We start from the raw sequence: 27,565 nt of genomic DNA on the forward strand, positions 1-27,565 counted from the left end.
ATACTAGCTTGCACAAAACTCGTTACACTTCGAAGGTTCTCACGGAAGGACTCACAGGAGATCTGAAACTTTACTCAGACGACTAGAGGGTGTAATTCTGAGGAACATCTATCGTCGTGATGTAAACTTAATAAATTAACGAGATGCAATGGTCTCGTACTAGGGTGGCAGTACGCACGCGCGGATCCAACGAAAATGTAACAGGTATGGAATACGGAGCTGCGTTCCTTTCCCCTCAGTCGTTGAATACCGGGAGAACAGCGCAAGCGTGCTGGCCGCTACGGCAATACAATAAAATTTTCTCTTAAAAGAAAAAATAAATACTGCGTCACGAAATTAAAAATTAAACGTTCGAATTTCAAAATGGAATCGGATTTATTGTCAGCTGGTGAGAAAAATACAAAATGGCCGTTTGATACTCAAGTGTTTAAGTTATTACAATTTGTAAGTGGTGTGTATTGAGTTTCTGTGTTTTGGTTGGTGATAATTTGTGATAGTGGTGATGTCAAGTGGATATGGGTGTGATAATGATAACTGTTTACGGGATTGGATTGTTCAATGCGGAGGATTTTATGGTAAGAGAAATTTTGATGTTATTTATTTTTTGTAGGTACCTACTTACACAGGAGAATGCAAAAACAATATAATTTATAATAATAATAGAGACAATAGGCATAACTTATTTCTAAAAGAAATTTCTTCCAGTAGGCCTGAGGGAGTGAGAGATTAACGATGAGAAGGCAAATAGCTACTTTATACGAAACGCAAGTTAAATATACCTTAACATATTTTTATAATGCAAATTTTGAATGAAATTTGATGATTAAAGACTTACTTAAACATAGGGAATGAGGGTTCTCGGTAAAGAAAGGCTCCAATTTATCTACGTCAGAATATATCTTAGATATATCTGGCTGCGTGTCTGGCATAAGTTATATTCGGTTGCAACAAAATTTTACCCGACATTTTCACCCACATATACTTACCATACAGACTAAGCTCACGCCCATAATTTCTAATGGAGCGGGCAGGGAGTGCCACAAGTAATCGGAAGATAACTTATAGGTAGTTACTTTTGATATTAGGTAAGTAACTACATAATAAGATGGACTTTTATACGCGCACATATTTTGGGTTAGGTACTTTTTATTTAGGTCAAACAACAGATCACAATTAGTTTTTGAAAGTATAAAACACTCGCAGGTTTTCGATATCACAGCAAACTTGGTAAGTAGGTACGTTTATCTTCATTTCATTATTCCGTTTTCCCAAGGTCCGCTTACAGGTCCAGTTTTTTACAGAAGCGATTCCTTGCTTTACTTTGATACATTTACATAAGAAACGTATTACGTCCCACTGCTGCCTATTTCCTACCGGGATCAGCAGACTATGGTACATGGTATGGTATCTTATAACCTGGGGTCCTTTAAATCACGGGTGAATAGGCATTTTCAGGGTAAGCTCGTTCCACAGTCGATCTGTTCTTCTCGTGGAAGAATGAAGTTAAGAGCAAACCCATCTTAATTAAAAAAAAGCCGACTATGGTACATTTACATCGATCTTGATATTCTTCTCTTGCTTTCTCCACATTCATCATCCGTTAACAATGAGTAGTATGAGGGGAGATGTACCTATAATAGGTGGTATACCGTATTTGATAGCCGGAAATTCATTACAATCTTAGACATAATGTGACTAGGTTTCTTGAAGTTTCTTCGATATATTTATAGGCACAACTGGGCCTACACAGTTGTACCTAGATATAAAAGGCGACCATCATGATTAATGACATCTCCGATTACCTAAGTTTGCCTTAGCCGATTTTCAGGGCTCCGTTTACCTTATCTGAAGAATTTAATTGAATGGCAGATTCTTTTAAGAATCTCATATTGTACCGTACCATCACTAATTTTAAGAATCGAGCCACGTTCTTATCGGTGTAGAATTCTTCATTCTTGTCTATCAAACGCCAATTTCACTTCCTTATGTAATAAGACCACGGTAACATGATCATTAACTAACATACGCATACCTGGATATACATAAAGCTGCCTCAGGTACATGCTCTATGAATAAAACAACCATTGAAATAATAAATATAAAGTATATTGGTTACTTACTCTAAATTTCCAAAACGCACGCGTGCTCAAACTCAAGTGTACACGTGTTCAAAATGGTACGTCTGCCTTCGATGCGTGCTCGAATCAAAAAAGCCCCAATGAAAGACAAACACGCCTTTTTATACCCTTTCTCCTAGTGTTGCCATATGAAGGCAACACAAATTCGCACAAAATTACAGAAAACCTAACATTCGACCATCCTGACGTCGTGCATGTCCTCATGCACGTAGACAAAACGTCTAATGTTCAAACCTAACATTCGGCGGGCCAAGTGATTCCACACTCATCGAGAACAGTTACAAAGCTTCACTTAAAATCTAAAAGTACAACGACATATAATCACATTTACGGGGTGAAACATCAGCTCTTCTTTCTAATCATAATATAAAGCTATTCAAGTTGTCAATAGTTCGCAAACCCTTCCTTCTCACGAACCATTGCAAAGCAATTGAGTGTGAACCTTCTTTCTCACACTTGTAATTATCGTATACAAACCTTTCTTCTTATATACGATAATTAAAATAATCATAATATAAAGCTACTCAAGTTGTCAATAGTTCGCAAACCCTTCCTTCTCACGAACTATTGCAAAGCAATTGAGTGTGAACCTTCTTTCTCACACTTGTAACTATCGTATACAAACCTTTCCTTCTTATATACGATAATTAAAATAATCATAATATTACAAAGCTATTCAAGTTGGCAACAGTTCGCAAACCTTTCTTTCTCACGAACTATTGCAAAGCAATTGAGTGTGAACCTTCTTTCTCACACTTGTAACTATCGTATACAAACCCTTCCTTCTTATATACGATAATTAAAATAATCATAATATTATAAAGCTATTCAAGTTGGCAATAGTTCGCAAACCCTTCTTTCTCACGAACCATTGCAAAGCAATTGAGTGTGAACCTTCTTTCTCACACTTGTAACTATCGTATACAAACCCTTCCTTCTTATATACGATAATTAAAATAATCATAACATTATAAAGCTATTCAAGTTGGCAATAGTTCGCAAACCCTTCTTTCTCACGAACTATTGCAAAGAAATTGAGTGTGAACCTTCTTTCTCACATTTGTAACTATCGTATACAAACCCTTCCTTCTTATATACGATAATTAAAATAATTGTGAACCCTCCTCACAAAATTGAAAGTCACCTTAACTAAATAGCTATGAGCCCTCCTTCTCAAGCTATTACTAAATACACATCTTACAGTTTCATCCAACAAACAGTACCTCTACTTACTTTCTTTTGATTGTATATAATAATGACACAATCAGTCATCTTCATCACTACTTTCTTTATCATCATTAACGTGAATCCAGGGTGACATTCGATTTGTTAAATGAAGTAGTCATCAATCCCAACAAATTCAAACTCAAAAATATGTTTATTCAGTAGGTAACATTGTTACACTTTGAATCGTCAATTTTTACATCTTTAAGGGATTCCCGAACTGACAATAAAGTATAATTTTGCGTTTCGCATACTATTTCGTTCAACATAGGATTAATTTCCGCATCCATCTGAAGTCCAAACATTACCTCAGTCCGTCCCGTTGTCTTCCGACGGGTGTTGTTCATGCCCCATTGGACTCTACCTATCTTGTCATCCCAGACGTTCTTGTCAAAATTAAGATTTTGCGCAGTTAACGACCCTAACATCGTGCGATTACACTGCTCTACTTGTCCATTGGACTTAGGACTTGCAACTGCGTTCAACACGTGTCTAATACCTTTATCCGAGCAAAACGTTTGAACACGTACGATGTGAAGAAAGTACCGCGGTCGCTAATAATTCGATCTGGGTTTCTGAACGTATAGAAAATATCTTCTAATTCTCGAGTTGTTGTAACTGTTTTTGGTATTTCTGACTGGCCTGATAAATTTAAATTTCGTAAAGGCATCTACGACTACCAATAGGTAAGAGTTTTCCTCTCTTTGATCGCACAAAAAGGTCCAAGGTGATTGATGTACAGGGTGTGAAAAGGCACCTCGACTTTTCGTTTACGTGGAATAGGCCCTCATTTGAATTAGTTTTCTGTTATGTACTTTAACCCATCTGCATCAATATCAAAGGTAAGAAATTCCCGAATGCGACCCAGTTCACTATCACCTAATTGAAGAGTCTACAACCTGTCCCCCTCATTGATTGACATAACCGTCGGGTAAAGACCAGCGTCAATTTCCATTGAACTAAGATCCTCAATTGGGTTCCGAAATAGAAGGTCCACGTGCGACATTTTCGTGCCAGCACGATATTCAAAAAGCAAAAACAGCCACCAGCGGGCAATACGTCTAACCAAATCGCGTTTGGAAAGCATGGAGCGCAACGCACTACAATCGGTCATGATTTTGAAATTCTGACCCAGAAGATAAACCCGAAACTTTTGAGCGAACTTACTACCTATAGCAAGAGTCTCAAGTTTATAAACCTTTTCTCTTCTGGAGATGTCTGGCGACTATAGTACGCTACGGGATGGTAGGTGTCGTTTCCATTACGTCGCTGCATCAATATTCCACTGGCGCCCACTTCACTGGCGTCAGTGTGCAACTGTGTTTCGGCGGTCGGGTCGTAAATGGCTAAGATTGGCCTATCTATCAGACTACTCTTGAGATCAACAAATGCGGCTTCTTGTTCCTCAGTCCAACACCATTCCACATCCTTCTTGAGCAACTTATTCAACGGATGTGATAAAGACGCGTAACTCCTTATAAATTTTCCGAAAATATCCTACTAGTCCCAGAAATTGGCGGACGGAATGTGGACTGGTGGGACGAGGAACATCAAACACTGACTGTGTCTTTTTGTCAGCCGGCCGCACCCCAGCAGCGCTAATATCATAACCCAAATAGTTAATAATTCTGCTGTAAGAAATTACATTTTGCCAAATTCAGAGTTAGGCTTGCCTTTTCTATCAACTGTAAAGCCCTTTCTGACCTATCCAAACACTCTTCTACATCCTTTTCGTAAGTTAATACGTCATCGATGTAAGCAGTAGCTTCTGAGAACCTAGCGGAAACCAATACCTCATTCATCAGCCTTTGAAATACAGCTGGTTCGTTAGCCAACCCAAACGGCATACGATTAAATTCATATTGGTCGTCTGGGGTGATAAAGGAAATTAAGGGTTTCGATTCTTCTGCAATAGGCACCTGGTAGTATCCAGATGCCAGATCCAAAGTTATAAAGTAGGCCTGCCCCACTAATCGAGCAATCTCGTCTTCAATCACTGCCATCAGGTACCTTATCTTAACTGTCATTGAATTCAGAAACCTATAATCAACACAGAGCCTTTGTTTACCGTCCTTCTTACGAACCAACATAATTGGACTCGCATATTCCGATACAATTTCTCGTACAATCCCCGCATTCATCATCTCACCAACCATTTCTCTTACTTGTTGTCGTTCCTTGTGCGACAATATGTAAGGCCGGTAAACCACAGGACGCTCAATATTCAATTCAATTTTCATTTCAGTCATATTTGTACATCCCAACTCCTCTAATGATTGCGCGAAGCAATGCTTGTATTCGTTCAAAATGTTAAAATAGACGTCGTTTATGTGGCTCTTCAAGCGTTTTTGCTAAAGTTAACATCTTTAGGCTCTATACCTAAATGCTCGCCAACGAGGTCTGTGGGTGATGTACAAATATGATTGACAATCTGAACTCTAATATCACCTTCATCAATATAACAAAAGCTGACAATGGGGTAATATGAACAAAGAGCTGACCTTCCTCTACTTTGTATAACCCGCCGGCTATCGTGAATTCTCGGTTTGGCTTCCCCACGACTCTTCCGCTAAGCCTAACATATCAATTAATCACAACATCAGTACGAGCTCTGATAATCGCCTCTCCACTCAATCTTGCGCATGAAGCGGAGACGACCTTTACACTCGCAGTATCACCACTACCACCGTTAGCAAAAGGGAATTCATCATCATAATAAAACCTCAATTCGTTGGCATTCTTGAATACTAGCACCTGCTTCTGTTAGGTGAAGGACTGTCCTACTAATATCGGACAATTGAGCAGATTACTGTCAACCACGTGACACAAAACATCCGCACTAACACCGTCGATGCATAAATTAACCTGTGTCCTGCCCATGGACAAAATAAAATTACTACCAAAACTTTTAATGGAGTCGGGGGTTGATCACAAGTCTACCCCAAAATCAGTGTCGTTGTTTGTTTTATGAGCGAAATTTCGCTACCGAAATCTATAAACGATATCATAGAGGTGTCATTTACCCTAACTGTATTGAAATATTTTGAGCCCGACTTAGAGGTAAGTATGCGCATGATTTTAGGAATGTTACCTAGATTATCACGGTTTTCAAAAAAAAGGGACTCTGCAAGTTTCCATTTTATGACCGAACCTACGACATCCTGTACATTGGACCAGAGGTTTGGGGCATTTAAGATACGGGTAACCTTTTTCCCTACAGTTAAAACAAAATAATTTGTAACTTGAATTTTTTTGAAGTCTTAACTGATTTATCCCTATTGTCATTATTACTTCCCGCTGTGGATTCAGTCGACTACTTTGTTTTATTAAAATGAAAGCGATCGGACGGCGGTTGGTTCTCCTTATTACTCATCAGAAAATGGAGTTGATCAGGCTGCGTACATCGTAACGCTTATCGCCGGATCTAATTATCTTGTCACTTAATCCGTGGATAATGCAGTCCACGGCTCGTTTCCCTTCGATGTCACACCGGTTCACGATGGCTAATTCTTCATAATAATAAACCTCTAGCGGTTCACCAAACCTACTCTTTCGCCTAAGCGTATCCTCCAGGGATTGGCCATAATCATGTTCAAAAGGAAATGCGTCTAACCACTTTTGCTGCCATTCTGCCCAGCTGTACAAAATAGAATTGAAGCTTTCATACCAAACTTTGGCCAACTCCTGCAGTTTCTGCATTGCGAAGTGGATAACGGTTGTTCTCATCCCATCCGTAAACAGTGGCACACTCATTAACTTTCTTTAACCAAGTATCAATCTTTTGACTTTTCGATGAGGGTCCAAATTCGGGTAACATGGTTCATAATACTACTGGAAGGATGTGATGTGGCGACTGCTGTCGGATTAGGTTAAGATCTTAAGTTAACTAATGATTCAACAATATTAAGAACATCTTTAGATGAAAATGTAGGGCTATCTGACCTTTCTATTCCCTTAGCTGCCGACGAACGTCGCACCTCCTGCCCTTCGCCGCGACGTCGTTGGCTGTGTCGCTCGTTGTGCCGACGCGTGAAGCGACGTCTCTCTCCGGCTGCACTCCCGGCTCTCTCTCCGGCTGCGCTCCCGGCTCGGCTCGGCTCGGCTCGGCTCGGCTCGGCTCGGCTCGGCTCGTCTCGGCTCGGCTCGGCTCGTCTCGGCTCGTCTCGGCTCATATCGGCTCGTCTCGGCTCGTCTCGGCTCGGCTCGGCTCGTCTCGGCTCGTCTCGGCTCGTCTCGGCTCGTCTCGGCTCGTCTCGGCTCGGCTCGGCTCGGCTCGGCTCGGCTCGGCTCGGCTCGGCTCGTCTCGGCTCGTCTCGGCTCGTCAGTCGTCTTCGTGGAACGATCTCGTCTTCAAGAGGCATAATCTGGAACTCGAAAACATTGGAACATGTAAATATTCTTCAGATAACCCTATATGTATATATTTATACAGATATATTTCCAAAGTAAAATATCTCAAAAACGGTGTATCCTGATTAACAAATATGGATACGATCCCACTTCTGAAATGTAATAAGACCACGGTAACATGATCATTAACTAACATACGCATACCTGGATATACATAAAGCTGCCTCAGGTACATGCTCTATGAATAAAACAACCATTGAAATAATAAATATAAAGTATATTGGTTACTTACTCTAAATTTCCAAAACGCACGCGTGCTCAAACTCAAGTGTACACGTGTTCAAAATGGTACGTCTGCCTTCGATGCGTGCTCGAATCAAAAAAGCCCCAATGAAAGACAAACACGCCTTTTTATACCCTTTCTCCTAGTGTTGCCATATGAAGGCAACACAAATTCGCACAAAATTACAGAAAACCTAACACTTATAAGACACGACGTTAGCGTTCTCTTTAATCTATTCCATGTAATTATATAATTCCATATAATTTTTATTACCTGATACTAGCGGTATTTTTAAACATATCTACCGGAAAATAACGGACGTCTTCAGTACATCAAAATATGAACGCGTTCAAAATATCAGTAAAAGCTTGGCGCAACTCTAATGATTAGTCAAACGATAATATTTGATCTAACATCTCGATTCCAAATTGTCTACGATTAAAGGGAAAGTTATGTGATGTCAGCCTACATTTGAGAAGGGGAGGCGAAATCCCATCTTGTTCCCCATAATGTTCTTTGATCCCTGTACTTAGAACTAAACATTATGGTGAATACCTCTATTAGAATTGATTGCACATACATTACATAAAATTTAGCATAAGTACCTAATCCATCGAGTCACTGTGGTTCTGCATGGCATTGACTTGCTTCTCTAAACTGTTTTTTATAAGGTTAACGACTTTGAAAATAGGAATACAATCTCAATAACCCTTTGGGAATCAATATTAGCCTCGTAACGCCCGGATTTCCAGACACAATAGTTAAACAATGGGATTTGGATTTTAAAAGGCATTTGGGCCTTACGACCTTAGGCACCCAAACTACTAAAAGTGTTTTTTTTTAAGAACGTCTAGGGCCGAGTGCCGAGATTTTTCTTGCAGTTACTTTTCCTGCAGGCTGCAGTAAGCAGTTTAAACGAATAAGACGTTCTTTATGTAAAAATGGCGATTCATTTAAAGTGGAACTATGCTACCGAATAAATATTTTTTTTTTAGAGTTTGATACCGGTACCGGACTAAAACCAATATGAGTTTTTGATCATAAACAAACTTGGGTCGCGATGACGATACGGAGCTCGATTGCCTATATACCACGGAGTAACTAATATACGTATTACATAAAACAGAGGGCTCCCCGTCATACTACAAAAGATGCTCATTAACGCGCGCAAATGGAGCGCTGGTGGCGAGGATTTAAACTATCTGTCAAAGTGTTCATAATATATTTACCCGGTAAAATATTATTATTTCCCTGGTACTTGCCCATTTCTAATAGTTGAACGCATCTGTACACCCTTCCCAGCTAAGACAATCAGATTGTCACCTGAAGCAGTAAAGTTTACCACATTCAAGAAGATTTAGCAATTTGTTATTTTATGATAACCTCAAGCCTCAAGGCATACTTGCGCCAATGAGTTATTAATTTATCTTAAGTGCAGTTTCACTAACATAGTTGACTCGACCATTATAGATGGCGATACGATTCACCACCAATCAAGTGGTTGGTGAGGTGTGAGTACTTTCTCAATGCAGAAACAAGTTTAACTTGAGATTCACGAAACAAAAGGAACGAGACGTCGATGTCAGATTCTCAAACGTTGGAAGACCACAGTATCTCTGAGATCTGTTCTAAAACTATGTTACGGAGCTTGTTATTGCAATCACAACTTTCATAAAAGAGGTATTTTGTGCTGGAATCTTATTAAATTATAATAGTAGCCATAGAATAAAGAACAATACTGCGTATAGAACGACAACTCTCCGCCCCCCACCAGTGTCTGAGCTAGGTTTACCTCAACCCCTCTCGAACATCGTTTAAACTTGAATCGTGAAGGCTACCCGCGGGCCGTTGTCTCTGTCTGATTTTACGACATGCTCGGAAAGATAGCAGGTGAACGTGTTCTATGTTTTTTATTCGCTAAAAGTCCAGAGTGCGGAAGCAGAAGCAAGAAAATATGATTAATACCAGGTTCCACTCATAGATGGAGTCATAGGTATCTCGTCTCTTTGGTTTGAATTTCAAATGTTTTACCTTTAGAAGTTAATTAGGCAGTCGACTACGTAATACTACTTATGGCCTGTGCAGCTAACTTTTTAAGCCCCTTTAAAATGCGTCGTCTTAACTTTAAAGTTGACTTTTGCCAGGCTTTTGATATCCAAGCCATCTTCCTGGAAGTCTCGAGTTTGCAAAGAGTGTGTTCTTTTATTTTGTTTTACGGTGGAGTAGAAAATGCTGTAGTTTAAATCGAATATCTATTTCGAAATGGAAAATGCGAATATGCTTGCATGCGAATAGAAATAGAATATCATCGGCGTTTTAGATTAGATTGCGTCGTTTCTAACAAGATGGACCATTACAAATGGGCAATTCTATTACCATACGTCATATTATACGGTCACGAGCACTTTAGTACCATGTCACATTAACTGCTTTGACATAATTGTACTGTAAGTCTCACTAAATGACAAATATGTCAATGCGACAGGGTTCTAAAGTGGGTACATGATATTGTTCACGACTGTACCCATATTAAAAGTGGTTGGTTTCTGATTGCTTGTGGCTTTGCCCACACCGTTAGGGATTACAGGCTTGTGTTTATTATAATATACTTCTCTTCTTCGTCGTTCCCTCAATGCTGAGGATCGCGATCACAGGTTATGGTTTTCCACTCGGTACGGCTAATAATAATACACAACAATAAAAAATAAGCATAAGTAAATATAATATACTTACTATACTTAATATCATATATGTATATACTATACTTAATAGCATAAGTAAGTATAATATACTTATTATAAAATACTGGTAGAACGCAAGAGGCCCTGCCCTAATTTTCCCTAAAAAAGTAGCATGGAGAATGCCACACCGACAAGAGCGTGGCTCTTAAATTAATGAGAATCTATAAAACTTGCGATTCTAGTGGAAAAATGGGACTATTATCATCCGTTTGATTAAGAGAAGGCATGTGCCCAGTTTTGTATTATGAGACACCATCTAATTTTATTGTAAGTTATACTTGTCATTTTCTTCTCCGCCGAGAAGGAAAGGGACGCGTAATCGACAGGCATAGTCAATTTAAAAGCAGAAATTTAAAAAGTCCTCCCATGAATTAAGTTGACAGCACACGTCAAACGGGTTGCATAATCAATTAGATGCCTATTGTATTTGCCCGGATTATTCATTCATTTTAAAATTATCAATTGTGAATCATCCGTCCCCTTCCTTTTGGGCGGATAAGAAAATAACGGGTATAACTTAAAATTAGGGGGTCTGCAGGAATCGGGGCCATTTAGTAGGTAAATTCGAATAAGCTGAATCGGGATAAAAAGCCTTGAGAATTGTGAAGCGATAAAGTAACGCTGACTGGAAAATTGAGAGGTTTCGTTTTGAGACGTTCCTCTCTCGTCCCTCCTAAAGGAAAGAAGTAGATGTGTAATAATACATAATGTACCTTTATCTTTCCTTCATAAATCTTTGATGAGGCGGACTGAAAGATATCGGAATGTGTAAAATGCAAATATTAATCTCAAAAGGAAAGAAAACACTTCGGTAAATACTTACTTTTCTTATAATATGACAATGACTTGGTTCGTTGGTGTTGGTTGGGGAGCCGTGGTAGCCCAGTTGGTAGAACGCTTGTTTCTCACTTTGAGGTCGCAGGTTCGAATTCAGCACAGGCACCAATAATTGTCGAATTTGTTTTCGAATTCATGTTTGGATCATAAATGATTAACAAGTGCTCAATGGTGAAGGAAAACATCGTGAGGAAACCCACATTCCCGAGAAATGCATTTTCGGAGATACCTATGTGACCTTACTTGTTTTCCTGCGCCTGGTTTTCCCTTCGCGGGTTGGAAGGTCACACAGGCAGTCGCTTCTGTAAAAAACCGGACTTGTCAAATTTTCAGGTTAGGTAAGCGGACCTTGTGGAAAACGGGATAATGCTAGGGGAATGATTGCTTCGTTGGTACCCGTCTGTTGAACGAAAGGTACTAAGTTCACCACACATTTGGTAAAAGGTTTATTTTGCGTGGCACCATAGCTAATAAAGTTAGTCGGTTCATTCGTATATTGAGATACTTTTTCAGGGAAAAATAGAGCAGTGGTTTCCCTGTTGCCTTCCGCGCCACACGTTATAACACTATATTTTTTTAAACCAACCACGTTTAAAACCACGTACAAACGCCTTTTTAAACAAAATCACATTCCGGCGTGATTTTTGTTTATAAAACCTCTACTACTATCGTTACTATTTACTGATGTAAGCGAGTAAACGTTACATGAGCCATGTCAGGGGCCTTTGGCGGCTCAATAGTAACCCTGACAATAGGGTTGATGAGGCTGGTACTCCACCTCACAACACACACGATAGAAGAAGTGTGATTTTTGTTCATAAAACCTCGCAATAGAAATGATAGTTTTAACCTTTTTTACCCGGGTAGAAATTAATTGAAAGAAATCGAGGTCTTGTTGAAGAAAATCCAAAAAAGAAAATGGCGCTTACCTGGTTTTCACTATAAGACAACTAAAACAAGAAAATAAGTATACTTATCTTGTGACATAAATATGTAATAAGTATATAATAGTACTTACACCTTTGCCTACCTCTTCGGGAATACAGGCGTGTAGTTATGTTATGGGATATAAGTGAGTATATTTGTATATTTACAAGGAAGGGGGACGGAAAGCACAGGCTGCGACTGTTGATTCTCGATTCTCTGTGTTCTAGGGGGCTGGTATGCCATAAGGCTGCGGCCTCATGTGTTACGGACAGCGGGGGCGCGCGGGGAAAACTCCATGGTTCTCCTGAACACATTACTGTACAGATATAAGAACAACACATACAGAAAGGCACAACACGTGGCCTTATTGGTCATGCATCAATTTCTTTCAGGCAAAATCTTTGGGTAATTTTGTACTTAAATACCTTAATAGTCAGTGCATTCTAAAATAAAAATAAATAAAAAAACTACTTACATGGGATACCTACCTACATGAAAATGATATTAAAATTCACATTCATTAGAACGAAAGCAAGAAATTATTTATTACTACAGGAATGCCGTATGCAGTCATCTCATATCCCTAGCATTATCCCCTTTTTAACAGAGTCCGCTTACCTAACCTAAAGATTTGACAGGTCCGGCTTTTTACAGAAGCAACTGCCTGCCTAACCTTCCACTCCGCGAAGGGAAAACCAGCCCAATACAGGCTAGGCCACATACATCCGAAAATGCATTTCTCAGGAATGTGGGTTTCCTCACGATGTTTTCCTTCACCGCTGAGCACGTGATGATAATTTATGATCCAAAAATGAATTCGAAAACAAATTCGACAATCATTGGTTTAGGCCTGTGCTGGATTCAAGCGTTCAACCACCTTGATTACCACGGCACAATGTCGTACGCAGTAGCAATACAAGAACATCAGACATAAAACTCACACAAAATGTCAATTTAAAATAATAATGATGCTAACCTCTCGGGTGATGTCCTGTTCTGAGGTTTGCATCTTCATGCATCACGTTTTACTTGTTCCGAGTATGAACCCTCAGCGCTCCCCATTTGTCCGGGTATGTTTTTGAAAGGTCCGGCCAAGCGGTGAATGTCATTCGACTCGAATCTACAAAAGTTAAACAAACATCAGCATATACGATAAGCTGCAAAAGTCCAATCAGTTTCTATTCTATGTCTGGATCTGAGGCCTTCCTCCTCTTCGAAAAGCTAGATTCATTTTGTGAACTACTAAAGAATGGAATTTTCTTCCTGCGTCATTGTACCTACGTATGTATAATTTCGGGATTTTCAAGGGAAGGGTTTTCACTCTGGGCACTATTTCAGTTTACATGCTCCACCTTAGGTCACATCACTGCTTAATAATACCAGGCTGGATTGTGGTCAAACGCACTCAAATCTTTAAAAAAAGGCCCTTACAATTTATTGCTTATTTTTTAAGTTGGTTTGGACACATAGAGCGGGTGCAGGATAATAGAGTTAAAAAAGCAGTATATAAAGCGAGGGTTGATGGAAGGGCTGGCAGAGGAAGATCTAGAAGGACGTACATTGACCAAATCGACGTGCGCGTACGAAACGATTGATGAATGTGGAGGAAGCAAGAAAAGTATGTCACGATCGAAGCAAATGGAATTCCATAGTCTCTGCTTACCCCGGCGGGAAATAGGCGTGAGATTTTGTATGTATGTATGTGTTTTCAATTTATTGGATTGCCCTTAAAGAGTTTCGGTGTTTTTTAACCGGGAGAACTCACAGCACTCTACATTTGTCCGGCCTTGTAGTTATAATGCCATTTGCGGTAAATCTGTCAATAAGTCACGTCATAAAGGGTGCCTTATAAAAATTGCGCACGAATAAAACTAGCGTGATCGAGGCCTTACCCCTATTCTTACATTAAGCGCTGCCGAGTTGCGAGAGACCCTCGCATAACTCGAGCCCTCGTTAATATATACGCTTATAATATATAACTACTCAAATGTAAGTTAGAATTCTTGTACAAACTATTCATCCAAGACTTTCCTTTAGGTTGGTACTACAATGTTACGTCGAGGTAGATTATTTTTAGAATTTATTTATTAAGTAAAATTCATGTTTGGATCATAAATGATTATCACGTGCTCAGCGGTGAAGGAAAACATCGTGAGGAAACCCACATACCCGAGATATGCGTTTCGGAGGTGTGACCTAACCCGTCTTGGGCTGGTTTTGCCTTTAACTTTTTTCATTTAACTTATTTATGAATTTTAATAAATAAAAATGTTATTAAGTATAAGTACATTTTGTCACGTTTTTCCATGACGTCACAGGTTGCTTTTTCCTACAAATTCCATACCTAGTAATTTCGTGTTTTGACGTTTAGTAAAAAGTAACTGATTTGACTAGTTGGAAACTACCCTATCCAAACGGAATTCACACTTTTATATTGTCATCAAAATTATCCACGTACTTATAAAAATTGAGTGAAATGAAATACTAATTCAATGTATAAAATTTAAAAACCATGTTAGGAAACTCTTGCGAATTTTTTGACATGCCCGGGAAGGCAAGGTGAATGTGGTTTTTTTATTCGCTTCTAGAACAGCATAAATCTCAACTTTAGGTATTTAAAATACATACCTACTCTCCAATCAAATACTCAAAGACCCTATAACCCGCACAAACGAAGAACGTAGCTGATGGGAATCGTGCTTGGTCGTGGTCGTCCTTTTGCATCCTATCCTATTACGTAATCGAATCTAGTGGGACTTATTGGTCGAGTCGGAACCAGATTCGATTTAATCCAGACTTAGACTAGACAAGCTCGCAATTCAGTTTACTGGCCTTGCAGATTGACTAGGTAGACGTATGACTGCAAAATCCATAAAACTGATTTATGTTTACTTTATTTTACCTTTCCAGTTACTATACCTATGTAAAATACCCACTGTAGTCCTGTGGTACATTGGCTTGCTACTCAAACGGGGAGCGCCGGTTCAAAATCCGGTAACGGACTTGCACGAATTATCATCACTAATTTAAAAGCCACGCTCTTGTCTGTGTAGCATTCTCCATTCTTGTCTCATCATCAGCCCATTAACGTCCCCACTGCTGGGGCACGGGCCTTCCCTATGGATGGATAGGGAGATCGGGCCTAAAACCATCACGCGGGCCCAGTGCGGATTGATGGTTATTAACGACTGCTAATGCAGCCGGGACCAATGGCTTAATGTGCCTTCCGAAGCATGGAGGAGCTCGAGATTTTTGTAGCCATTCTTGTCTATCAAAGACCATTTTTTTTGTAGCCATTCATATCTATCAAAGACAAATTCCTTCATCTCTTTTTAAGGCACAACGTTCGCCTTCCCTTTAATCTGTTCCATGTAAGCTCTTCTTGGTCTTCCCCTTCCTCTCTTTCCTTGTAGCTTCCCTTCTGTTTTTAATAAATTCGTCATGTCTTATTAAGTGTCTAATCAACTTGCCTCTTCTGTCCTCAATAACTTTCAATATTTGCCTCTTTTTCCTTTTTTTTTGTTTTTGTACATACATACATACATACATACATAAACTCACGCCCGTAATCCCTAATGGGGTGGGGTTTGTTTTTGTGTGGGGAAATAAATGAAACTTGCACCAATCAGTTATTAATTTATATCTTAAGTGTAGTTTTCACTAACACAGCTGGCTTGACCGTTATAGACGGCGATACGGCTCACCACTTATCACGTTGGTCTACCTCTTATCATTATAAATTACAATATTACTTAACTACTACTAGTTAACGTTTCCATTATTTGAGTTTTTCAGTCTTGCAACCGACTTTTTATCTTATTAAATGAAATTTAAAAACCCGCTCTTTTTAAGACGCCGTAAAGAATACTTAACAACGTTTTCAAAGCGTACCATTTAACGACACGTTGCTTTATAAAGAACTTTATTTTCTTATATTTTTTACTGCAGTTCTTTTTTCGAATTTAAAATTGTGACGTTGGAATTAGATCAGGGGGTTAAAAAGGCCACATAAGCAATTCATCTAAAAAGCAATATTGCTATTTGACATTTCTCACTTGCATTTATATGCGCAAATTGAAATATTGCTTTTTAAATGAATTGCTTCTATGTGGCGCTTTTAACCCCCCAGTATTTTAATTTAAAATTGCGTTGTTACAATCTGGAGGTGTTTTACGGCTGATAGCCGGGAGCAATGCAACTGCTTAACGTAGGTATCTATTAATTTATGATTTATTGAACATAATTAGTTAGAGTGAAGCTTCCAACGAAGCTCAGACCATCCTCCCCTATCTCATCTTGCCGCATTAAGTTTAAAATTACGTGCAATTTATCTTAAGTGAAAATCTACCCCCATAGGAGGACACAATGCAATTATACTATCAAAAGGCACTCTAGTTTGTCGGCACTGAAACGCTTCTATAGCCTACATCTAGCTAAATTAACACTATGGCTGTGACGGTACAGGGTGTTAGTGTCGAATTTATTTATAGAACGTCTAGACTTGATTGTACTAAAAACGATGGTTGATGTTTTTGTTGTCGGAAATGTTTAATTCAAATTCTAAGTTTTTCTGCGCTGCGCCGAAATATAAGTCGAACAAAACGAACAGTGGCTAGGTACCTACGTACAAAATGTTGTTGAAAGTACAATCAAAGAGAAAAAGTTCAGTCAATGAGCCCAGCGAATTATTTATAAACAGTGATGAAATTATGAACCATTAGTTGTCATAATTGGGTCATACACAAACACGTGTTCAGATGTGATCACTTTAAAAATATAGTCTATATAATTATATATTACTTCATATTCGCAAAAACTTACGATTATTATAATAATGCACTGAAAATTTAAAACATACGATTTATCTTACTATTTAAATTATTTTAATTTATGTTAAATTGTCTCCTTCTGTGGGCTGTTCAGATCCGTGGTTACTATATTCTAAGGGGCTATGCTTTGTTTTGGAAGATACAAACTGGAAGGTTATTTCCTTCTATATTGTATTTTATCCTAACGTATAATATTTTAAAAACTTAAAAATATTGAACATGTTAAACAATTAAAAAAATAAAATAAACATTCGGTTATATGGGTTAGCGACTTTTCTGTGGACCCAAAAAACTGACCGAATTTCCCATCTGCTAAAACTACCACAAAACTTATATATTTTTTACTAGCCACACCGATTAGGTGTCGGTTTCCGGCATCGATTTACCAGAGATATGTCTAGAATATTTCTTTATACAACTATTTATCTAGTATTAATTAATTTTGTCAGAGTTCAGTGGCTCTTTCCTGTTCCTAGTATTTCTTGATATGTAGACTATTAATATTAGTAAAAACATACCGCCCTAAAGGGCTACGGGGATTATTTTACAAATCTGCTTTTCTTCTCTTCTAACTTCAAAAGTTAAAAAAACTGTCGTTCATTTCATATTCGTCATTCCCTTCTGTGGATATCTTTCCTGTGAACTCACGTGTCCACAAGAGATACTTATGTCCACAGAATGTATTTTTTTAGTTGTCATCACATGAAATGGGGCTTTTTAGACTTATTTATTTGTTGAGGTGGTTCTATTTTAATGCAAATAATTTGTATTTTCTTGCATCTTGTTATGGCATGCCTTCAAAATCGAGATTATCTTGTTTCAAGTAAAAAATCATTAGTTTAGAGAGCTATTCGATTCATGAAGCATAACCTTACGCCCTAATTACTACATATCGGTTTTGCCGAAAATGATTGGATAAGTATACTTAAATATGGAACAGAAGTCCAGTCAGATCATTTTGGTGGATCAAAAGGACAACTATCTTTGCACAATAACGTTTATTAAGTATTCTACTGATTCTCATCCATCACAGAATACAATAAATACGACATCTATCAGCACAGTTTCTCAATATTTAATATATGACCCAGTACTCATTTGTGCCGACTTAAGACTTGTACTAAAACAAATAAATTTATTTCCTCCGGCTTTCAAAGACTTATACTTATTAATACCATTACAGTTTGCGGAAAACCCAATTGCAAGGGCATTATGGATATTCCAATTGATGATGTGCATGTGTCTGAAATACAAAATGTATGCAATTACTGTTCGCTTTTTAAAGGGACGTTACAAATTCACCAAATTTTCTGGAGCCCCTAACACAATCCACGCAAAAAGGTTGATCTGTTACAATATGTGCCGCTCGCACTAAGTGTCCTCATTTTCAAATCGGCCAAACGCCAATTGTAATATCCAGCGACTCCGTCGAGTTTTGCATTAGGGCCCAGGGCCACTATTGCCAGTGCATTTGTTTCTTCTCTTGGAACCCTATCTGCTTCGACGGTCACTGCACCTTTAGAGACACCATCTTTGGAACCTATGTTTGTACGTCAGCCACTTACAGCACGAAAAATATTTGTTTGAAAATATTTACTTTGGTGATTCCTTTTCTTTGACACCGCCCAAAATTGTTGAAAAACGACCAGCGAATGAATGCGATGATAATCACTTACCACCTAAAATAACCAAAAGACGAAATTTACCACATACCGACCATTATAGATGGCGGTGCGGCTCACCACCTAGGAATCACGTTGGTCTAACGGAAAGCACGACTATATTCCAATTGGGCTAGTCTGAGGGTACTTAGTTTATCTTACGATGGTTGTACCTCACTCTACCCTAATTAGGATTTACTCGTGGAGCTTATGGTAAATTGACGAAATCTCACCATCTAGGTATGCTAAAAAATATCCAGTAATCTTTGATGATGGTGATCATGAAAACTTACCACCAAAGAATCAGCGATTACTGATAAATATTTTTTTGCCTTCTATGGATAGGTACTGTAGCTTCTGATCACGTGGTTCTTTGATAAGTAATTTAACATATTTATGGCTTTTAAAATCGAAGTTTTTGTGAAAACCTTTAATTTGATATACCTTTGTTAGAGTTTATTGAAATAAGTCAATAATTAAGATAGGTATGTAAATCTATAATAGCGTAAGGTTACTCATTCACTGACTGACTGACTCACTCATCAGAAAATCTCAGAAACTACAAGTAATCTTTAATTTTGCATGGGGCATAGGGTTTCTTTTAGGATATAGATGCTCTCTAAGACGGGATTTTGCGAAATTTTACTTCTAAGGGAGTAAAAAGAGGTTGCAAAGTTTGTATGAAACTTCTATAGTTTTAACAAGTAGATGGGATTCCAAAGTATATACTAGAAAATGTTCATTATTTAAAGAAATTAAAAAATATTTACCACATTTCTTAACAACCTAGAAATAGAAATCACAAAGAGGTGACGTGACATAAAAGGTGTAAGTTTGTGTGGAGTACTTATATATTTTTTTAAAGCTGTCTACTCGAAAATTGCATAATTCACTACCTATGCGAAGGGGCTCTAGAGTTTATACTAGTATAAACATAAAATAAATGGAAAACATAAGTGTCTAGAAGGAGTAATGTTGATTTCTTGACTGATTTTGATCTTTTCTGTGGCTTATGTCACTTCTGTGAACATCAAAAATTAAAAAAGTGCCATAATTGTTATAATTTCCTAAAACGATCTAGTTTCTTACTGTCATTGTGACATTTTGATTGATCTCTAATAAATAAACACAAATTTTCAATAAATTGGGATCTTTTTATTTTTCAATTTTTTGAACCCCGTTTTGTGTATGACCCAATTATAAAATTTATGTTTTTGTAGGTGTTTGGTCTATTGCAGAAACGACATGTAACCAGGAGGTCTTAAGTGCAACCATTTAATTTATTACTTTGCAAGAAACTGATTAGAGCTTATCGTACATTGATGATTTTCAACAATTTGACATTTTTAGGTATTATTTTAATCTAAATTTGGGTTCTATGCAGCTTAAAGCACAATGACCCCGATTCCTGCAGACGCCTCCTAATTTTATTTTAAGTTATGTACCAGTCATTTTCTTATCCCCCGAAAAGGACGGATAATTGACAACTATTAATTTTAAAATAAATGAATCCGGGCGAATAAAATAGGCATTTCGCTAGTATGCAATATAATTCTATCGTGCTATCGGCCAATATAAAATTTTGGGAGGGCTTTGTAAATTCCTGCCTAAAATTGACGTTATGTTCTATACATTTTATGCCTGTCCTTTTCCTTTTCGGCGGATAAGACAGTTAGGTATAACTAAAAACAAAATTATGTGACTATTATGGCACTGAAAATAAGAAATACAACAATTTTCATGAATTTTTCGACAGGAAATTCCATTTGTTATCAACTCAGAATAAGCGTCCCCCAAAGTTTTAGTTACGGTGTCACTAACACCCTGTATATAGATAGATGGATATATACCTACTTCTAAATGAATAAACTCCGAATATGGCAATTTGCTTTTGTGCTGGACTAGGGAATAAAAACGAAACGCGTTCAGCTGTTTATATTCCTGGGTATGTCGTTAAAACCGACGAACAAATTGTATTCTTTCTAACATGATTGAGCATTATTATGGGCAATAGGTTGAGCACCTGACAGTCAACGAAAAAAAATAACAAAATGCGAATTTTTCACGAAAAATTTCCTACCTCGAAGAACTTTCTAGAATGGTTGCCACTTTCGTGAAAATCAGAAACTAGGTTAAGTATTTGCCTTTACTTTAGGTTATGTTTGCTTAATATGTGAGTTTAATTTATTAGGCTAATAAACAAAATGGATTCCGTTCTGTGGTTTTTGAAGATTAACCCGAATATGGCGATTATGTACCTGCATGGGATAGGCTCCCTTTTAGATACTCCTGTGTTATCTCACTAAGACACTTTGGTGGCGCAACCACGGGCGGGCACCCATAAAATGTATGCAGTTGTATAAACGCTACTAGGTGTCAACTGCATACATATTGTTGATGGGGCAACCATGGTGTCCAAGTGAGATATGGCCCTTATTGTCTCGGGTCTGGGTGATTCTACGCAGTGAGATAGTGTGGTGAAATTAGGTGGTGCTAATTTCTGAACACACTATCTAATTTTATTTTAAGTTATACCTGTCATTTTCTTATCCGCCAAAAAGGATTTTTTTTGACGTGACTTATGGTAGATTTGCCGCAGATGAGATTAACTAATTGGCCGGACAAATGGGGAGCGCTGAAGGCTCTCACCCGGTACAACGTTTAAGTTTAAGACAACAGGTCTGGGGTGCCCAGTTGGGCGCGAACCTCGGCTCAGGGCGTCGTCTGAGAGGAAGAATATTGAAAGGATTAATCGACCCTAGTGGGTCGATAGCGATAAGCGCCGATTTAAGGAAATCGTCGACCACGCCGGCGGGGTCGATATCGGGGCCCTGAAGTGTTTGGTGTCGCGAGCTGATTGGCTGCCTCTATGGCTAGAGTAATCGGGTCGTCGGGATCGTATATTACGTCCTTTGGACGCCGATACTTGTCAGTACCGTCCCTAAGCGGGATGTATTCGGAAGCCGCAACTACCAGGCGATTTGGGTGGTGCGGAGCAGAATCGAAAAAACGTTTGGAGCCGAAAGGGAAAGGGACGGATGATTGACAGCTGTTAATTTTAAAAATATTGAGTGAATGATTGAATAAGTTGGGTGAATCAAATAGGTAAACGTCAATGTGTAGTGTCTCTGTAAGACGAGATGTTTTGTATGAAGTGTCCGGGGTGTGCCACTGACATGTGTCATGTGTTCCAGTCATTCACAGTAAGTAATTGAGTTGTAAAATTTTCCCTACCACATAAAAGGAAACAATTCCATAAACTATAAACTGAACTATAATTTAAACCCGCCATTTGCCACAGTTAATCTTATTAAAGCAAGCAATATTTTTCACAGCTTGCTAAATAAAAAATGGAAAAGAAGTTTACTCGTTATAACAAATAACTTTGTTCGTCGGAAGTTCTCTGCGCCTTCCATACTAATGTTCTTGAAAACTCCCCCTCATTCCGCCGTCTGCAATCACCCTGTAAAAAGGAATTGTTGCTTTATCCTAGTAAGAATGATCAGATGCAATAGTTAAAAAAAGTAAACGTAAGAAGTAGTTAAAGTATGGGTCAATAATAAAAAATAAAATTACCTAAAATAAAAACAGTCAAAAAAACCCGCCCAAAATGTCACTAATAGAAATAGATACACCGGCGGTTCTGACGTCCTGACGTCAGGACGAAGAGACTCTCCGTCTCCGTCTCCGTCTCATCCTGATGCCCGATGTAACTCTGCAGGTGAAGTCAGTGGCAGGCGGTCTTGAGCCACTTCCGTGTCGTTTAGCCCTTTTTTCTGCCAAGAGAGGTATAGAAACTCGACTGGGCTTAGCCTGAATATATTTTTTTATCTCATTCTTATCGTGTGTCGCTTAACGCGTAAGTGCGAGCGAGACAAAAAGCCCGCGCGGTCCCTTTTACTCCTTCAGATTACAGGACATAGAATAAAGAATAATAACTACTACTATAGAACGGTGACTCTTCACCCCGCACTTCTTCTTCTTCTTCTATCGTGTGGGTTGCACCCACACGAACCAACACACTAATTCGTATCTTATGCCGACTCACCCCTCTGGGTCTTACTTTAGTCATAAATGGCCGTAAGTAAGAGTAAAAAGTAGTGACGCGGTAGACGGTGTCTTGCTCGAACTTATGCGTGTCCGCGCGGGGTGTGCTTCTGATTACTTGTGTGTAGCTCTGTTCTGCGCACCTTAAAAAAAAATGCATTATTTCCTCCTACAAATTTTAAATTTACAAAGTCATTATACACATGTATGTGGGAGACAGGAGCCCAAACTAGGATTCCCTGTACTATGGGCTCCTGACTCTTTTCATTACAAAATGCAGATACTTAATTCAAAAAAATACAAACGTTTCCTGGTTTGTAAGGAGTATGCACTAATAATATGCACGTATATAATAATTTGCATGCATAAAAAAGAGGTCACGCGCGCACGTTAGTAGGGTTTATGTATGTTTGTACGTAGCGGTTACTATCTATTACGTCTTGCTATCATCTGTCTACCCTGTAACCCCGTTTACGCAGTCTCATCTATTCCATTATGAGCATAATATTCGGCTCAACAACTGACAGTACCCCTTTGAGATAATTCACTGTAGCTTAATATAATTTTCGCAAAATAGAAACATCAAAGAGCTATTTAAAGAATCTTTGCTTGTGTTGCTGTAAAAGGGTTCAATTTAAGTAATTAGACCTGGGAAATGATAAAACGAAAAAAATAAGTAGGTGCCTTTTTAAAGAAAGAAATTTTAGACGGGATTTTCTAAATTTGAGGCATCTACCGCGGAATAATACTACGTATAGAACGGCAACTCACCGCTCCCCACCAACGTCTGAGCTTGGTTTACCTCACCCCCCTAGAACATAGTTTAGACTTGAATCGTATGATGTCACACGTGACACACATAGAGGCGCGTGTACGATAATGTTAATGTGTATAGTCATGAGCAATATAATGTACCCACTTTAGGACTCTGTCGCACTAACATATTTGACATTTAGTGAGACTTACAGTTCAAGTTGTCAAAAAAGTTAATGTGACATGGTACCAAAGTAAAAAGTAATGCTCGTGACCGTACTGTCTGTGTAAAACGAGGTTGTTTGTATGAAGTGTCCGGGGTGTGCTAGTGGTTAGAGCATACGATTCCCGATGGGGACATTAGCCCCGATTCCTGCGGACACCTAATTTAATTTGAGTTATACCCGTCATTTTCTTATTCGCCCGAAAGGTAAGATGATTGAGAAGCAAGCCAGAAAACCACAGGCCCACACAGAACCAGTGACCACACATTTTCATAGAATTGTACTCTTGAACCAATACGTATAATAATTTGCACAGAGAAATAGGCAGATAGCACACATAGTCATTGCCTACTACCTGCGCAAGCGGAGCAATTAAGTAAATTAGCTAATTAATATTTCACATCGTTTGCCTTAGTAATAAGATGTCGCATGTTGTATCTTGCTACTGTTTGTTAATTGGCATGGCTATTTTAGCCATATATTTTATATACAGTGGTTAGAACGTTGCGCTCACGATCAGGAGGTCTGTGTTTGATTCCGTACCTAGCCTTGAAGTCAAATTCTGATAGAATATACATTGATAAACAATAGGAAATTAGATTTGTATTACGTTAGTTATCAACAGCTGCCGTGGTCTGGTGTCTAGAGCGGTAGGCTCACGATCTGGAAGTCAGGGTTCGGGGACATTGTTGAAATCACTTTGTGAGACTGTCCTTCGGATGGTTACATTCCACGGCACGTTTAGCTGTTGGTCCCAGCTCATTATCATCAATTTAAGAGCCACGCTCTTGTCGGTGTAGCATTTTCCATTCCAGTCTATCAAAGGCCAATTCCTTGTCTTCCCTATAAGACACGACGTTAACCTTCTTTAATCTGTTCCATGTAAGTTCTTCTTGGTCTTCCTGTTCTTCTCTTTCCTTCTAACTTTCCTTCTATGATGATTTTAATAAATTCGTCGTGTCTTATTAGGTCATCATCATCATCTTGCCTGTTCTGTCCTTAATGGTCCCGGCTATTAGCCGTATAACAGGGGAGACCTGTGCCGAGCAGTGGGACCTATATATAAGTAGGCTGTTTATGTATGTTTTATGAATACAAAACCTTAACTGCCTCATTACAAATCGAAGACTAAAAGATAAACTAGGTTTTAAACATAGTCTGTGTGCCGCAGTGGAGCAGCGTGGTGGAGTATGCTCCATACCCCCTCCGGTTGATTGAGGGGAGGCCTGTGCCCAGCAGTGGGACGTATATAGGCAGTTTATGTTTATGTCACGAAAGAAGTCCGGCTGTGATGATACTGTCGCAGATTCTGCATAAAATTGTTATGACTTGTCTATGAGCGACTTACCAGGCTACGTTCCTCGAAAACAATAGAGATGGCGCTGTAAAGATTTTCCTTCGTTTAACCTTCTAATTTCATGGATAACAAACACATTGGCCCCGATTCCTGCAGACGCCGCCTAATTTTATTTTAAGTTATATCCGTCATTTTCTTATCCGTCGAAAAGGAAAGGGACGGATGATTGTCAACAAGTTAATTTTAAAACGAATGAATAACCCGGGCGAACAAAATAGGCATCTCGCTGGTATGTAATCCGTTTCACGTGCTGTCTACTTAAAACTGTCGGGTTATTGGCCGATGTAAGACGGTTGTTTTAGATTTCTGCTTAAAATTGACGTGTATTCCATAAAATTTATGCCTGTCGATTACCCGTCCCTTTATTTTTTAACGGATAAGAAAATAACAGGTATAACTTAAAATAAAATTAGATTGTGTCTGTAGGAATTAGCACCATTGTATCTTTTAAGTATCTTTGTTTTCAGGTATAAATATTCTTTTTTATTACACCTATTATTATTCTGTTAAAAATAAAGAGAAGCAATATATATTTAATTTCTAATGATGTGATCTAAATATCAAGCAACTTATTTTTATATAATTATGCTTCTGCTATTAAGTACATTGTATCTTTGAATAATTATGTACCCGAGTAATGAGAAAATAGGTAATTGTCAAGTTAAAACTCGACAGAGCCATCTATATTTGTTGGGGAATGGAGCCTGGAAAGGTACTCATTAGTTTCATTAAAATCCGAGGACCTCTTTCGTGGTGAGGATCATTATTTTAAGTACTTGAAACTAGTTTATCTTTATTCTTCGTTTTGTACGAAGGCGTTGTGTCTAACCTGCAGTTCTAACATGCGCGTGATAAAATTTAGCCACACTCTTTCACGACAATTTTTTTGACGATATAATTGTTGATTGGTGCTAGAATGTGAACCTAAATAAGTCGTGTCTTTCTGGCAAAATACGAACAAAATCACGTAGTACGCATGTTAGGGAAAAAACAAACTTATCGTGTTCGACAAAAAATATTTAACTGATCGATCATTTTAACACGATGCGCATGTTAGCCCTGCTGAACTGAACTTTGGTAGATGTTCCAATTATTTTTGCTTGATAATGATCTCTACCAAGCAAGAATAACGGGGGACTTTCCCTACTTCTCATAATATAATTACGATTTACGAGGCGATATCGATCGCTTCTCGTTAGTCGTTACTCCTGTCGTGGTCTTTACCCTGACTTATTGTAGATTTTCCGCGGTGTTCACTTCTTGGCCAGACAAATGAAGAGCGCTAGGAGCTCAAAGCCATAGACGTAGTGTGAGAGGACCAATAGCAGTAGGCGTTGAGGAAGGGAAGACAACGACCACGCCTCGCCAGCGGGGTCGGTGTCGTAGGCTGATTCCGACGTTTATATGGCTAGAGTACCTAATCGAGTCATCAGGGTTGTATAGGTTTTACGGAGCCGTGGAGTCGTGGTAGCCCAGTTGGCAGAACGCTTGTCTCTCACTTTGAGGTCGCTGGTTCGAATCCAGCACAGGCCTAAACCAATGATTGTCGATTTTGTTTTCGAATTCACGTTCGGATCATAAATGATTATCACGTGCTCAGCGGTGAAGGAAAACATCGTGAGGAAACCCTCATTCCCGAAAACTTAATTTTCGCTGTATTGGACTGGTTTTCCCTTCGCGGGTTGGAAGGTCAAACAGGCAGTTGTTTCTGTAAAAATTGACCTGTTAAATCTTCAGGTTAGGTAAGCGAACTCTGTGAATAATAGGATAATGCTAGCGAGATGATGAGGGTCGTATTTATTACGCCCTTGCTCCTACATTAACTTTGCAATGCAATTATAAAAAAAGAACAAAGATCGTTCTCGGAACTCTCAACCTTATTTCCTTCCATTAGAGGAAAAGGATTACGTAAAAAATCCGATACCTTCCCAGTGTTACTGTTAGAGGTGATTTTGCACGAATTTATCCTAATGGCTGGTGCAAAGGGACTTTTTTCGTGTGGCAACATTTTTCAGCTTTCGAAGCTTTGAAGTCTTTTTTTGCAGATGACCCGTTTCGCTTTACGCTAAGGGTTATTCTTTCACTTTGAAATGAAGAGATATTATTTAGGTATTTTCGTGCACTTCCGATTTTTTAAGTTATTGTACTTTTATGTCTCGGATTGCATTCACTAGTTGGTCGGACAAATGGAGCC

General features: G+C 38.6%; 1 protein-coding gene across 1 annotated transcript in view; it reads left to right on the forward strand.

Annotated features, from left to right (window-relative positions):
• Positions 1–258: 258 nt before the first annotated feature.
• Positions 259–27,565, forward strand: part of LOC126380238 (serine/arginine repetitive matrix protein 1) — a 135,724-nt gene continuing 108,417 nt past the window's right edge. Inside the window, exon 1 of the mRNA XM_050029506.1 lies at positions 259–575. The gene's annotated coding sequence lies outside the window, so the exon portion shown is untranslated. The remainder of the gene's footprint in view (positions 576–27,565) is intronic.

This window comes from Pectinophora gossypiella, chromosome 3 (genome assembly GCF_024362695.1).
Source record: "Pectinophora gossypiella chromosome 3, ilPecGoss1.1, whole genome shotgun sequence".
NCBI classification, from domain to species: Eukaryota; Metazoa; Arthropoda; class Insecta; order Lepidoptera; family Gelechiidae; genus Pectinophora; species Pectinophora gossypiella.